Below are 16,571 nucleotides of genomic sequence, written 5' to 3'. Positions count from 1 at the left end.
TTAAGTGAAATATGGCATAATAGTTTGGACCAGTGAAATTACATGTTGTATCCTTGAGAAGTTTGTGTTAGGATTTTTTTTCCACTACTCAGTTCCACATGAGTATACTCATGGTTCCACATGAGCATACTTTTCTCATGATAGTGCTCTCTGTGTGTCTCTCTTTCTATATACACACTTTTTAAAAAGCTTATTTATTACCCTTCCCCACACTCTTCCACAAGACTCTCCAAGCCCCACCTATTGTTTGTCTGTGGGTATCTGCATCTGTTTCCATCAGCTGCTGGGAGAAATCTCTCAGAGGAGAGTTATGCTACGCTCGTGCCTGCGAGCATAACAGAGTATCATTAACAGTGTCATGGGTTGGGTCTCAAGTTGGACCAGTTGTCGGTTGACCATTTCCTCAATCTCTGTTCCACCTTTATCCCTGAACATCTTGTAGGCAGGACAAATTTCGGGTCAAAGATTTGTGGGTGGACTGGTGTCCTCCTCATCCACTGGAAGTCCTACCTGCCTACAGGAGGTAACTACTTCAGGCTCCATATCTCCTGCTGCTAGAAGTCTCAACTAAAGACACCCCTATAGACTCCTGAGAGCCTTCTCTGTCCCAGGTCTCCAGCTGGTCCCAAAGATGTCCCCTACTGATTTCTATTCTCTTTCCCAGCTCTCTCTCCAGCCCCTGCTGTCCCCACATCTTAGCTCCACTTCTGCTCCCCTCCCCACCTCTCCTGCACTCAGTTCCCTCCTTCCATCCACCGCAGATGTCTATTTTGTTTTCCCTTTTGAGTGAGATTCAGGCATCCTCCCTTGGGCCCTCCATGTTACTTAGCTTCTTTAGGTCTGTGGAGTGTAGCATGTTTATCCTGTACTTTACAACTAATACCCACTTATAAATGAGTTCATACCATTTGTGTTTCTGGGTCTGGGTTATGCCACTCAGGATGATATTTTCTTTTTTCTTTTTTTCTCCATCTTTATTAACTTGAGTATTTCTTATTTACATTTCAATTGTTTTTCCCTTTCCTGGTTTCCAGGCCAACATCCCCCTAACCCCTCCCCTCCCCTTCTATATGGTTGTTCCCCTCCCCATCCTCCCCCCATTACCACCCTCCCCCCAACAATCACGTTCACTGGGGGTTCAGTCTTGGCAGGGCCAAGGGCTTCCCCTTCCACTGGTGCTCTTACTAGGATATTCATTGCTACCTATGAGGTCAGAGTCCAGGGTCAGTCCATGTATAGTCTTTAGGTAGTGGCTTAGTCCCTGGAAGCTCTGGTTGCTTGGCATAGTTGTTCATATGTGGTCTCGAGCCCCTTCAAGCTCTTCCAGTCCTTTCTCTGATTCCTTCAACAGGGGTCCCATTCTCAGTTCAGTGGTTTGCTGCTGGCATTCACCTATGTATTTTCTGTATTCTAGCTGTGTCTTAGGAAGTTGAAGAACATCTAGAATTTTTTCAGTTTCTGGCTATTTTGAATAAAGCTGCTCTAAACATAGTTGAACAACTGTCCTTGTAGTATAGTGAAGCATCTTTTGGGCATATTCCCAGAAGTGGTATATCTCTGTCTTGAGGTAGAACTATTCCTAATTCCAAACTTATGTAACACAATAAAACAGTGCTTAGGGGAAAGCTCATAGCACTAAGTGCCTTCATAAGAAAATCGGAGAGTTTTCATACTAACAACTTAAAGCACACCTGAAAGTTCTAGAACAAAAAGAAGAAGACACTCCCAAGAGGAGTAGATGGCAGGAAATAATTACAATCTGGCTGAAATCAATCAATCAGAAACAAAGAGAACAATACAAAGAATCAGCAAAACCAACAGGTGATTCGTTGAAAAAAATCAAGACAGACAAATCCGTAGCCAAACTAATTAAAAGACAGAAAGATAGTATCCAAACAAACAAAATCAGAAATGAAAAAAGAAACATAACAACAGACAATGAGGAAAGTGAAAGAAGCATTAGGTCCTTCTTCAAAAGCCTATACTCCACAAAATTGGAAAATATTAATGAAATGGATGATTTGTTAGACAGAACCACTTACCAAAGTTAAATCAAGATCAGGTGAACTACTTAAACAGCCCCATAACCCCTAAAGAAATAGAAGCAGTCCTTAAAAGTCTCCAAACCAAAAATAAACCCAGGGCCAGATAGGGTTAGCACAGAATTCTACTAGACTTTCAAAGAAGAGCTAATACCAATAATCCTCAAAATATTCCACAAAATAGAAACAGAAGGAAAATTGCCAAACTCATTCTATGAGACCACAGTCACCCTGATACCTAACCCACACAAAGACTCAACAAAGAAAGAGAATTTCAGACCAATTTCTCTTATGAACATTGATGCAAAGATATTCAGTAAAATACTCACAAACAGAATCCAAGTAGACATCAAAGACATCATCCACCATGATCAAGTAGACTTCATTCCAGGGTTGAAGGGATGGTTCAATATATGAAAATCCATCAACATAATCCATCATATAAAAAGGGGAAGAGATGATGGAACCAGGATAAAACCTCAAATGCAAATTGGCCTTTGAATCTTGACCATTTCTGTGGAATAAACTAAACACAGGCTGAGATTTGAGGCAAGGATCCTCTTAGCACTCTGTACCTCACAAATCACAACTTCCTGTCTTAGTCTACAATTCTCAAAATACAGCAACACATAAATAGACATCAAGTGCAATGCTCTCAAAATAGTTTCTCTCTCATGGTGGATTCATGTGAAAGTCTGAATGAAATTTGGTATTTTGAATTAAAAATTAACACATTAATTGCAAAGTTAGCCATCTCATCAGAATTTGGGGATGGAACCTACACAAAAGTTTCATTACCAGAATTAATGCTATTTCTGCTAGTGAACCATGTTCCTGTCTCAGCAAGGGTCTTTTAGCAGAGAACCTAGTTCCATTTCTAACACTAAATATATGAGGCTCAGTCAGCCTCACTTGCTTGGTGTCAAATAGCTCCTGCATGCCTGTATGAAATTCTGTTCTCTAGTGTTGCCTTGGGCAATGTCACCTGGTGTATTCTCTCTTTCTTGAAACACTGTAGGGTTCCAGTCAGGCTGAGCAATTCTGGTGGCTGAGAGTCCTAGTAGATCCCCCTCCTGAGGGACAGTCAAGAGTGAACGAGGTTGTGATACAATCAAGGCTATGGAAAGTGTGGAGTAGAGGACAAGTTTCCTAGCATGGAATTTTCTAGAAAATAGAACTGCTTAAAGAATACCTTAAAGAACATTGACTCTGTCCAGTTGAGAGGACCATGGTCACAATTATTCCTGTGGCCATTTCAACTTAATCAAATTTAGACATGAAGGAAAACCCAGTGTTGTCTGCTTCCAAATGAGCAAACATCATGTTCCCACCTCTATCTGAAGATGTCCCTCTTATCTCCCTTTAGTAATGTATGGAGATCTTAAAGGAAGAGCTCAGTTTTACTGTCTGAAGAACTAAGGGAACAGCCCCTCTGAGAGTTTTTATTTTTCTCCCTAATGAAGGTTGGCTGTCCACCTATATTTTCTTTTTGTTCACTTTGTCTCTACCACTCAGTAGATGAAATAAGAACTTGGAGATTGGGGTTATACTTACCTCTCAAAGAAATCTTGCAAACCTTCTCTGTTAGAATCCAACAATTTCAATAACTGAGATCTCTTCATCTTAAGGTGATTAATTGGACCCAGACAAAAACACTACCCCATCTTTGCAAAGAACCACTCTCTGTGTTAAGGAAATTACCACCAGTCTAAAATTCTTATTCACAACTAAAAGGAGACATCAGTGTCATGTTTCTGCAATCTACTGCTGAAGCACATATATAAATAACCTGCTAGCCTTTCTGCCCAGATGGCAGACAGGCAAAAACACAGTTTAACTGTAGTATGCAGAGTGATTTTTGTATGCTAGAGTTTTCTCAAAGTATAGCTTTATTATAAGTAACAAAATTTCTCGTGTGTGTGTGTGGTGTGTGTGTGTGTGTGTGTGTGTGTGTGTGTGTGTGTTCGGATATTATTGTGTATGTAAAGTCCAAATCCCTGTATTACTCTTACTTGATTCTTGAAATCAGTTCACTCTCTGCTGCCCTCTGGACTCAGATTCCCACTCTACCACTAAAAATGTAATTTTCCAGTTCTGTTCATCTGAATTAAATGATCATCTCTGAGTACCACTCACATGTCTGAATCTCTACCCATGCTATTTATCTCTCTGGAATTCTTCTCATCCCAAACTCACCTGCCTCACACACTCTTTTCCACCCAAATGCCCTCATCTGGGAAGTACAAGGTCTTTGATCTCTGAGATCAAACATTGGCCTGCCCTAGCCCTGAGCCCTGGAGAAGCGTTTACCATACTCTGTTAGACAGCATTTCCACTCACCTGTCTCTATGAGAACTATTGCCTGCCATTGCTGAATCCTCAAATGCTTTTTGCTTTTTGCTACATTAAAAAACAATCCAAGTCGAGTGACATAAACCAGATCTACTAATTTATTATGCTCACGTGGGTCAAGCACCATGTGGAAGGTGTCTTTTTCCCCCATGGCATCTGAGGCTCAAGTAGGAGAACTGTACTGACCAGAGTTGACTGGCATACTGGGTGGTGGGACCATCTGAGTCTCTTTCATTCAAAAGCCTGGTACTTGGGTTAGGTGTGGCCAAATTTGACTTCACCTAAGACTATCAACTGAAGTACTTATGCATGGCCTTCTCATAAGACAAGGGCTTTTCAGACCATAACTGTAGAATTCTTACAAGATTCTTTTTCTAGTGGAAACACCCAGATAGAGGAAGACAGAATGTCAAGAGTTCTTACTTATAGTTTTAGGCCATACAGTGTAGCTGCCAGTGTTTGGTTACAAGTCAATCGTGGCATCAGTTCACATTCAGGAAGAAAAAAAACTCTACCTCTCAGTAAAGAAGTGAGGAGGTCGTACTGCAGCAGGGTATGTGGTATGAGAGAATTTGCCCTGGCCATTTTTTTAAAAGGTTAAAATGACAGAACAAGACTGCTAAAGAATTGATTTTTTTTTTCTCTAGAGATAAAAGGCAAGCCTTTCAAGGCTGAAATCATAGTTTGAGTTTCCCACATTACATGATTAAAATAATGATCCAAAATAATTTTACCACTTAAAATAAACCAGGAAGGTGTAAAGTTCAGGGATATGAGCTGTCGTTTAGGTGATGGCAATATTCCAAAATTGACTCTGGTGAGAACTGTACATATACGCAGACACAGTGAAAGTCACTGTTTTGGATAGGTAAATGGTATACCATGTGAACTTTATCTTAATAAAATGGTTTTATATTAAAGTAGAAATTAAGACATCTTAGTAATTTTTCTGTTGCTGTGATGAAACACCAGACAAAGCAATTTATAGAAGGAAGTGCTAATTTGGTACCGACAGTTCCAGAGAGATAGAATTCCATCACATTCATGACAGGGAACATGAATACAGGGAAGCAGGCATGAATCTAGAGCAGCAGCTGAGGGCTCACATTCCAGTTCACATCTAGGGAGCAGAGAGAGCAAACTGGAGATCATGGGAGGTACTTGAAACTTTAAGCCTTCCCCAACTTACATACCTCCTCCAGCAAGGCCACACCTCCCAATCCCTCCCTAACAATTCCACCAACTGGTGCCCAAGTATTCAAATGCCTGACACTTATGGTGAAACATATAATTCAAACCCCCACATCAAATAAAGTTTAACATTTAGCATTCTTAGACTTTCTCAGTAACGAATGCTAAGGGAAGTTATTCAATCTGCAATGAAAAGATATAAGCAATAATTCAAATCTCAGTGGATATATGAAAGACACCCATAAAGTAAAAACTTTACTTTATGGTTTTTGGTTTACTTTATGGAATTTTGGTTTGTAACTCTAATGTTTTCCACTATGATTTGAAAGACAGCTGCACAAAACAATAGTGATGGATGAATTTATGCTGACGGAAGCATACATTTAAAGATGTTGCAATGACGAACCAAGTTCCACAGAAACAAAAGTTTATACACCACTGAAACAATGTTGGTAATAACATTAACTAAATAGCTATAAATTAGGATGTTAACTGAAATTCCCCAGGCCAATCACTAAAAGTGAAAGAAAATAGAATACACAATGAAAGAAACAAAAAGGGAATTCAAATAGTAGACTATTCGATATCAATTTAAAATAAAAGAAGAAAAAATGAGAAAATAAGGAACAATAAGGTTACATCACATATTTAAAAAAGCAGAAATAAGGCTTCTTTTGCGACAATTACTTTAAAATGTTTCAGATATCTTAAGAGTAGAAATGGGCAGAATTTGTGTTTCTAATTTATTAAACCATATGCTATCTTATAAGTCAATTACATCAACTATAAAACACAAACACTTGAAAGTAAAAGGGCAAAATCCAAATAACAACAACATTAAAGTTTCAGAACCTATAATTCTGAGATAAAATATACTTAAGGACTAAGTCAATAGCTCCATGTGTTACAAGACTTTCATGCAAGCATAAAGACCCAAGTTCAAATCCCAGTGCCAGTGTTAAAACTCAAGGTTGCACATGTTCCTGTAACCTCAGTGATGGTGGAGCTTACTGTCCACAAGATAAGCAACAAGTTCACTAAGTGACCCTGTGTCGAGGAAATACGGAAGAAAGCAATAGAGCAGGACACCAGATGTTCTCTGACAGAGTGCATGCTCTTCATAAGACACCTATAGACACCTACAGAGTACATCACTCAACAGGAGAATGTATGTTCTTCATAAGACATCCACAGATACCTGCAGAGCATACTACTCAACATAGAATGCATGCTTTCCCTAAACCTCCCAGGAGCATTTCTAAAAGTAATCATAGGTAAGCTCACAAAACAAGTTTCAAAACTAAAATTACAGAAACCACACAAATTATCTTCTATAACCAAGAGGCAATAAAGGCAGAAATCAACAGTGGGCCATATGGACTGTACAGCATTTGCTCAGCACATGGGAAGCCTGGGTTTGGATCCTCAACATTGGGGATGCATGGAGGATCACTTAGAAATTAATAATGGGAAGGCAAGATTGCTCAATGGGTAAAGGCACCATGCCTGATTATCTGAGTTTGATTCCTGGGATTCACATCGTTGAGGAAGGATCCAAATCCTAAAAGTGTCTTCTGATCTCCACACACAACAGAAGCTGTGTGACACACACACACATACACACACACACACACACACACACACACACACTAATTAAAATAAATTTTACATTTTAAAACAGAAAAACATCAATTACAGAAAACTATGTTGTACAAATGCATGTAAATCAACATATTTTTTAAAAATCAAAAATATGTTAAGTGAGAAAAGAAATCAGCAACTCATCTACACGCTGTCAAGAAGAAGGAGAGAGAGAGAGAGAGAGAGAGAGAGAGAGAGAGAGAGAGAGAGAGAGAGAGAGAGAGATTGGTCAATGTATAAATCCACAATGAAACAGGACTCACTGCCAAAATCTTATGGAAATTAAAGGCCAATAGTCCTTACATGTATTCACTCACAATTTACCAGCTATACACAACATGAATCCCACAGGATGTTTAAAGTGTTTTACATCACTGCCAAGTGTTATTTATTCAGGGAGTATAGGTGCTGTCTGTTGTGTAGAATATGACCATGAGAAGGAAAGAGAGTAAACTTGGATAAAAATTTTCAAAATGAGAAAAAAAATTCATATGATCATCTCACAGATGGGGAACAAAATCAAAAACCAAAGAGACAACAAAATTATATCAAATAAAATAAAACAAAAGCAAAAAAAAGCAAAATAATAGGTTTTAAATCCATTGCTTTTTTTCTTGCTTTTTTCAAGAAAACTAATGATTCTCTCAACACACTAAAAAGTGGAGGAAGCCTTTTCAGAGAGTAAAACCAGAAATCTTGGAGCTAAGAACTGTAGTTAATAAAAAGACTAAGGAAACACTTTCATGATCAGAAGTAACAAAAGGTCTCCCACACTGGTCAGTGCTCCACATGGTGCTGGGAGTTCCAGTGTGAGCATTTAGGGAAAAAATAGTCCTCTAACTTAAGAATATGCAAAATCATGGCACATGGTATGATTATACACACAAAGTCCTTTAAAAAAAATCAAAACCTATAATCAAATATACTCAGCAGAGCTGTAAGTCCAAGAACAAAGAATCGGCTTCATTTCTATATACTGACAGTTTGCATTTCAAAACTGAGAAACCAATCCCATTAGCCTCAAAGGGGAAAAAATGTTTATAAATAAATTTAAGTAGCACGACACATGTTCTAAACTGAAAATAACAGCACCGATGGGAAAGGTTAAGGAAAGACCAAAGACTAGAAAACATTGTGTTCTCCTGGTTTTAAAAAAAAAGTAAAGCCATTAAAATGGCTACCTGCTCCAAATTTATATACAGATTCAACATAATCTCTATGAATGCTGTCATAACTCCTTTTGTTAAATTCAGCAAGCTAGCCCCAAATTTCAAATAAAATTGAAGAGATTCTAAAGAGCCAAAATGATCTTGAAAGAGAATAAGAAAGTTAGGGAACTCATATTTCCAATGTCCACACTTAGTACTGGGAAGCCATGTTACTCAGACGGCACATCAATGACTTATAGACATGGAGGCCCATATAATAAATTAGAAATTTAGAAGTACTCATCTATCTATAACCAAATGAGTTTTAATGAGATGAATAAGACATTCATTACGTAAGGGAAAATCCTTTTTAACGAGTAGTTTTAATAACAACCGAATATCCACATGACAAAGAGTAGATTTGGACCACCATATATAAAGTGTATTCACTATGTAAAATATAATCAAAGTGAGTGAAAGAATGAAAGACCTAAATTTAACAGATAAAAAGATTAGAGCTTCAAATAATAGCACAGGTGACCTTCATGCTGTTGACTTGAATGATAATTTCTTTTTTTTTTCAGGGTTTTGACTTATGTATTATAACTCAGGACACAGACATTCCAAAAGACAAGACAACTACAATAATACTACTAACCTTATTAAAATAAGTTTATAATAAACAAAACTACTCGTAGCAAATATCTGATACCATTTAGATGATTTGTCTAAAATAATCTTACTTTGATAAATATAGTCCATAAAAATCTTTATAGACAAAATAATATATATGATCAGTAAAGGGAAATTTTTTGAAAATAATTATGATCATCAAAAGTTAAATTCACCACAAGAACTTCATGTAAATTACATGACTCTTCATTTAGGTTTCCCGGAAGATGAAGTTCTAACTTGTATAAATCACCATTCTTATTCTCACACAATGGTCCGTTTCTTTTCTTTTCTTAAATTTCAGGTTATAGTACATTTTTGTTTCTTGGGAGAGATGCCTTAACATTAAAAGCAACAGTCAGGAGAGTGATACTTACAGACAAGTTTCTTTTGCTTTTTTTTTTAACATTTCCCAAATCCATTTTTTCCATTTCATATATGAAAATTGCTTTTTCATATAATATATGGTAACCATAGTTTTCCCTCCCTCTACTCCTCTGAGGTCTTCCACACCTCCCCTCCCATTTGGATCCACTCTTTTCTTGTCTCTCATTAGAAAAGAAACATGTTTCTAAGGGATAATAATAAAGAAAATAAAATATGATAAGACAAAAACTAAGACTTCAGAATTGGACAAAACAAACAAACAGGAAAAAAAATGAGCCCAAGAGAAGGCACAAAAACCAAAGACCCACTCATTTGCACACTCATTTGCACACTCAGTAATCCCATAAAATACTAAACTGGGAGTCATAATATATATGCAAAGAACATGATGGAGACCCATGGAGGCCTAGTGCGTGCTGTCTCAGTCTCCTGTGCTTGTCCGAGCTTTGATCCTGTTTATTCAGAGGGCTTTGTTTTGCTTGGTGTCCTCTTTCCCTTTTGCATCTTAAACTCTTTGTCTCTTCTTCCACAAAGTTCACTGACCTCTGATTGAAGACATTTAATAAAGATCCCATTTAGGGCTGAATGTTCCAAGACCACCCATTCTCTGTCTGTGAGTCTCTGTCTTTGTTCCCATCTGCTACAAAAGAAGGCTTCTCTAGTGATGGCTGAGGAAGTCGCTGATCTATGAATACAACACAATTCATTGAGCGTCATTTAATTGTCTTTTTTTTTGTTACAGTAGTATTTGATTTTACCCTTTGTCCCTGGGATATCTAATCTCAGGTTCTTAGTCACCCAAGCAATGTTGGGTATGGGTTTTATCTCATGAAATATGTAAATCAAATTGCATATTGAAAGATTACTCATATAAGTTTTATGGCACTAGCATATTTTGCGGGCAGGACATCACTATAGATCAAAGTGGTTTTGGTTGGCTTGCTGCTCATATCTCTCCTTTGGAAGCATGCAAAGTACCTTCCTGAACCGAAGATGCTGAAATGCAGCAGGAGAATGCTCTGGGCAGCATTAGCTCAACTTCTCCATGTTCAGTGAGCTGTGTAGGCAATATCTTCTGCAATGGGGTCAAATAGTCAGGTTGTGAAGAACAATCTATAATCTTGTCAACAGCCTGGCTTGTTTGGGGGTTTCCACAGGACCTCTGTGGTCAACAAATCAATTAGATGTAATCCAAAGTCTGGTATTAAAAACTCTATTTGGTGACAAGAGATTTCCACTTAGGCTCCATTCTCCCCACCGCCATGTCTTCGTGATATTATTTAGACTACCTTTGTGTGTGTGTGTGTGTGTGTGTGTGTGTGTGTGTGTGTGTGTGTTGTACCTGTACACAAATGTAAATATGTACATATATAAATATATACATACTTACAGATACATACTACGTGCATATGCATGTGCATGTACATATACATATACATACACATATACAGAAGCATCTACTATATTAGATTTCCATACTATTCCTCAAATGACCCATAATTTTAGATATCTTTCCTTTCATATTCCCTTCTTTTTCCCCCTTTCCTTTCCCCTGATAATTGATTCTTCTACTCCAACCTCTCAACAATTCATCCATGTCTATTTTGTTTCCATTACCTAACATTCCCCAGTGAGATCTATGTGCCCGCCCCCAGTCTCCTACTCTATACCTAACCTCTGTGGTTCTATAAATTGTAGTTGGTTTATCATTTACTACATAGTTAATATCCACATAGACGTGAGTACATATTGTATTTGTCTTTCTGTGTCTGAGTTACTTCCCTCAGGATGATGTTTTCTCTACATCCAACCCTTTACCTGCAAATTTCATTATTTCATTGTTTTAAATGACTGGGTAATACCCCATTGGGTAAATATACCACATGACATGTTGTTTATCCATTCTTTCGAGGGACATCTAGTTTGTTTCCAATTTCTGGCTACTATGAATAAAGCAGCTATGAACATGGTTGAGAAGGTATCCCTGTGGCACTCTGTGGTAGGATGAATTGTCCTAGGAGTAGCATAGCAAGATACTGAAGTAGATCAATTCCCAACATCCTAAGGAACTGCCACACTGATTTTCATAATGGCTGTAGAATTATGAACAATGATCACCAACGGATAAGTGTTCCCCTTTCTCCACATCCTTACCAGCCCGAGCTGTTGCTTGTTTTACCAATCTTAGCCATTCAGGAAGATATAAAATGAAATCTCAAACAAGCTTCATTTGCATTTCCCTAATGGCAAGGATATTTAACATTTCTTCAAGTATTTGTCAGTTATTTGAGTTTCCTTTCAAGAATTCACTGTTTAGACCTATACCTCATTTTTAACTGAGTTGTTTTCTTGGTATCTAATTTTTGAGTTCTTAATATATTTTTCACATTAACACTCTATCAGTTGTGGAGTTGATAAAAAATCTTTTTCCAATCTGTAGGCTGCCACTTTGCCCAAATGATGGTGTCCTTTGCTACACAGAAGCTTTTAAGTTACATGAAGTTGTATTTATTAACTGTTGCTCTAAATGCCTGTGCTAACAATGGTCTATTAAGACTTTTCCTATGCCAGTGAGTCCAAGTCCATTCCCTATTTTCCCTTTTATCAGGTTTAGTTTACCTTGTTATATGTTGAGGTCTTTGATCCCTTTGGAGTTGAGTTTTACACAGGGTGATAAGAAGGGATCTAATTGAATTCTTCTATGTGCAGCCATCCATTTAACCAGCACCATTTGTTGAACATCGTGCCTTTTTCCCCCATGTGTATTTCTAGCTTCTTTATAAAAAAAAAATCATGTGTCTGTCACAGTGTGGATTTATATCTGGGTCTTTAATTTGATTCCATTGATCAACATGTCTGGTTTTGTGTCAATATTGGTTTTATTACTATATCTCTGTAATATAACTTGAAATTGGGAAGAGAAAAACCTCCCAAGTTTTTATTATTCAGGTTTTAGTTACTCTGTGTGTATGTGTGTGTGTGTGTGTGTGTGCGTGCGTGCGTGCGTGCGTGCGTGCGTGTGTGTGTGTGTGTGTGTGTGTGTGTGTATAGCCACATATTGTTTTTTTAAGGTCTTTGAAGAATTGTCTTGGAATTTTAATGGGTATTGCATTGAACCTACAGATTTCTTTTGGTTGGATAGTCATTTTTACTGTGTTACTTTATGTTATTTACTACCAATTCACAAGCATGGGGCATCTTTCCATCTTCTGATATCTTCTTCAATTTCTTTCTTCAGTGTCTGAATGTTTTTAAGGACATAGTCTTTCATTTGCTTTGTTAGAGTTAGTTTAAAATATTTTATATTATTTAAGGTTGTTATGAAGAGTATTGCTTCCGTTTCACTGAATGTTTTCTCAGTATGTTTGTCATCTGTATATAGAAGGGCTACTCATTTGGGGGAATTAATTTTATATCCAGCTATTTTGCTGAAAGTGTTATCAGCTGTGGTGGTTTTCTGGTGGAATTTTTTGGGTCCCTCACATACACTATCCTATCATCTGCAAATAAAGATACTTTGTCCTCTCTCTTTCCACTTTGCATTCCTTTGATCTCCTTCAGTTGTCTTATTGATCTAGCTAAGGCTTGAATAGACAAACTTTCTTGTTCCTGAGTTTAGTGGACTTGTTTCAAGTCTCTCTCCATTTAACTTGATGTTGGCTATGAACTTGCTGTAAGTTGACTTTATTATACTGAGGTATGTCTCTTTTGTCCCTAATTTCTCCAGGACTTTTATCATGAAGGGGTGGTGGATTTTGTCAAAGACCTTTTCTATATCTAATGAGATGATTATGTGCTTCTTGGTTTTTGTATTTGTATCTATTTATATGGTGGATTACATTTACTGATTTTCATAAATTGAACCATCCCTGTACCCTTGGGATGAGATCACAGTAGATGATCTTTTTTATATGTTCTTGTTTTCAGTTTGCAAGTATTTTGTTGAGTATTTTTGCATCTATGTTTATAAGGGAAATTGGTCTGTAATTCTCTTTCTTTGTTGGGCCCTGTGTGGTGAAGGTATCAAGGTAACTGTAACCTTGTAAAACAAATCATGTAATGATCCTCCTGTTTCTACTTTGTGAAATAGTTTGAGGAGTATTGGTGTTAACTGTTCTTTGAAAGTCTTGTAGAATTCTGCACTAAAATAATCTGCTCCTGAGTTGTTTTGGTTGGGAGACTTTTAAAGACCTCTTCTATTTCACCAACCATTTTAGGTCTGCTTCAATTGCTTATCTCATCTTGATTTAACTTTGGTAAGTGGTACCTTATCAAGAAATTTATGCATGGACTTGAGATTTTTCAATTTGGTGGAATACAAGTTTAAAAACTTTAAAAAGTATATCCTTATGATTCCTTGGTATCTATTGTTATATCCCCACCCCCTTTTCCCAATTTTGTTAATTTGGATATTTTCTCTCCATTTTTAATTAATTTGAAAAAGAGTTTGTCAATCTTATTGATTTCCTCAACGAGTCAACTCTTTGTTCCATTGATTCTTTGTATTGTTTTTGTCTGTTTCCATTTTATTTATTTCAGCCCTGAGTTTGGCTTATTTCTTGCCATCTCCTTTTTTGGGGTGCGATTTCTTCCTTTTGTTCTAGAGCTTTCAGGTGTACTGTTAAGTTACTAGTATAAGATCTCTCCAATTTCTTTATGTAGGCACCTAGTGAAATGATGTTGCCTCTTGGAACCACCCTCCTTGTGTCCCATATGTTTGGGTATGTTGCATATTCAATTCTATTCAATTTTAGGTTATTTCCTACAAAGCTGGAGATAAAACAAAAGAACTAGTTTTGGAGAAGCTGGGGGAAAGGTGAAGTTCTGCAGCTGGCCTACCTGCTTCCTGGGCTGGAGTGGCCAACCAATCCCAAGGAAAGCTTGCTAGAGCTGGGGGCTGGGATAAAGCAATTAGTGCTGAGAGATGTTAGGAGTGGGTGATCTGTGAGATTCACTGGAGATGGGGACAAAGGGGAAAGGGAGGTGAAAACAGAACTGGGGATGTTAGCTGGAGGAGTAGAGGAAGAAGTAAAGGTCTGAAGTTAGCCTATCTGCTTCTCTAGCTGGAGTCTAGATGACAATTTCTTAATTATGTCACACAAATCATAAAGAAAATAATAAGTCTACTGTGATAAAAAATAACTATTTTGGATAAAGACTGTTATTAAAAATGAAACTTAGCCCACAGAGTGGAAAAACATTTGTAAATTGTTTGCCTATTAAGTGTCTCATACTTAGAAGATATAGGGAAATATTTTGTCAATAACCAAAACTGTAAACTTCTAGGTAAAAGCAGACAAGTGACTTGAACAGGCATTTCTCTAGAAAAGATATGAATGTGGCTAATAAGGATGAAGCCAGAATGTCAAAGAAACACTTTCATTACAGCATTAGTCACAGCAGCCAACGTTTCACCTCCTATAGACCCAGGAGTCTCTAGACAGGTGAAAGGATAAAGCAGATGTACCATCCATACACACTGGAATACCTATCATTTGCACCAGAATGAATGAACCTAAGTAGCATTCCATTAATCTGAATAAGCAAGGCACAGAAAGATAAATGCTGGGTGAGTTTGTCTATTTGAGGTGTCTACAAGTGAAACTTACAACAGTTAAGAAAATTAGAGTTGGTAGCTTTCTATCACTATGACAAAAGACCCCAGAAAATAAGCTTAAAAGGAGAGAATATATTATATATTTATGCATATTTATGTATTTCCATATATATGGAAAGATATTTGTATACATAAAAGGAGAATATATTTTTTCCTGGTTTCAAAGGTTTCAGTAGCTGTTTTTCTGAGAACTGTACAAAGGCAAAACATCTTGTAAGGAGCGTATGGTTAGGCTTAGATTTCATGGCGACTAAAAGTAGAAGACAGAGGAGAACTGAATCCCAGCATCTGCCACAGAGCACACCCAGTTCCCTATCTTTCTTCAACTGCCCTCTTCATTTTAACAGCTCCTCTGCTCCTCAGTAAGGACAACCAAGCTTTTAGTGTTAAACCTGAGCTTTGTAAGAAAAAGACCAGTTCCACATTTTTTGAGCCAAATTTGAAGGAAGCTTTAATTAAATACTAGCACAGATGCTGTATGCTGGCCAAGTCTAATTCCTAAGTTCCCAGAAAGAGCCACAAGTCTCAGTTTTCAGAAGCTTATGAAGGCAACCCCATAAGGCCACTGTATATCCTATCAGGACCAATCATGGGCAAATGTACATTCTGATGTATTTCCCACCCTTATACATACTGCCTACATGTGATCAAACACATTTGCTATAGTTAAGTCAAATAAATTTGTTTAGGGTGTGAAAACATGTGGTTATCCCCCATAAAGGACAACCTCTAACACTGCAGGAAGTTAACTGTCCTTGGGCAAGTGATACTTATAGGTTAACTTTGACCTTTACATTAGCACATAGGAATCTGGGAAATACTTAAGAACCAAACCATAATAGAGGTGTGGGGAAGGGAGTTCGGGCACATACTTATCCAAAGAGATGAAATTTCAATGGGAAAGACGGCCTGCTCGAGTTCTCTGTTGCTCAATACAGTGGCTATAGTTAACACTTTGTATTAGGATTTGAATATCACTGAATGCAGTAGATTTTAAGTTGTCTCACAATAATTAATTATGTTAGGTAAGGCATATGCTATTTAGTCTGATTAAGCTCCACAGAGTCCACATATTTCAAAATATTATGATAAGTATAATAAATTCTTGCCAATTAAAAAGATTTATTTAAATACATTTAAGTGGACAATTATGCATCACTTTGAGACCTTAAGAGTGCAAAATACCACAAAGGGCTGTCAGACCTTATGCACAACAACTCTCATCAACCCCAAACACAAAGTTGCCAAATGCTGGTTAAAAAAGTGTGTGTGTGTGTGTGTGTGTGTGTGTGTGTGTGTGTGTGTATGTGTGTGTGTGTGTGTATTTTTAAACACACATGGAAAAGTAAATACTCACACACATACAGAGATAGAAAAGACAGACAGAGACACAGAGACAAACAAAACAAAGAGAGAGAGAGAGAGAGGGAGGGAGGGAGAAAGAGAGAGAGAGAGAGAGAGAGAGAGAGAGAGAGAGAGAGAGAAGCATAAAGAGAGAGAGAAACATAGAGAGAAAGAGAC

General features: G+C 37.4%; 1 long non-coding RNA gene across 1 annotated transcript in view; it reads right to left on the bottom strand.

Moving 5' to 3' along the window:
* The window catches only part of LOC134479338 (uncharacterized), a 53,418-nt gene that overhangs the window by 8,866 nt on the left and 27,981 nt on the right, over positions 1–16,571 (bottom strand). The window lies entirely within an intron of this gene.

The sequence above is a fragment of the Rattus norvegicus genome, chromosome 6 (assembly GCF_036323735.1).
Source record: "Rattus norvegicus strain BN/NHsdMcwi chromosome 6, GRCr8, whole genome shotgun sequence".
NCBI lineage: Eukaryota > Metazoa > Chordata > Mammalia > Rodentia > Muridae > Rattus > Rattus norvegicus.
This window is presented reverse-complemented; position numbering and strand designations above follow the sequence as displayed.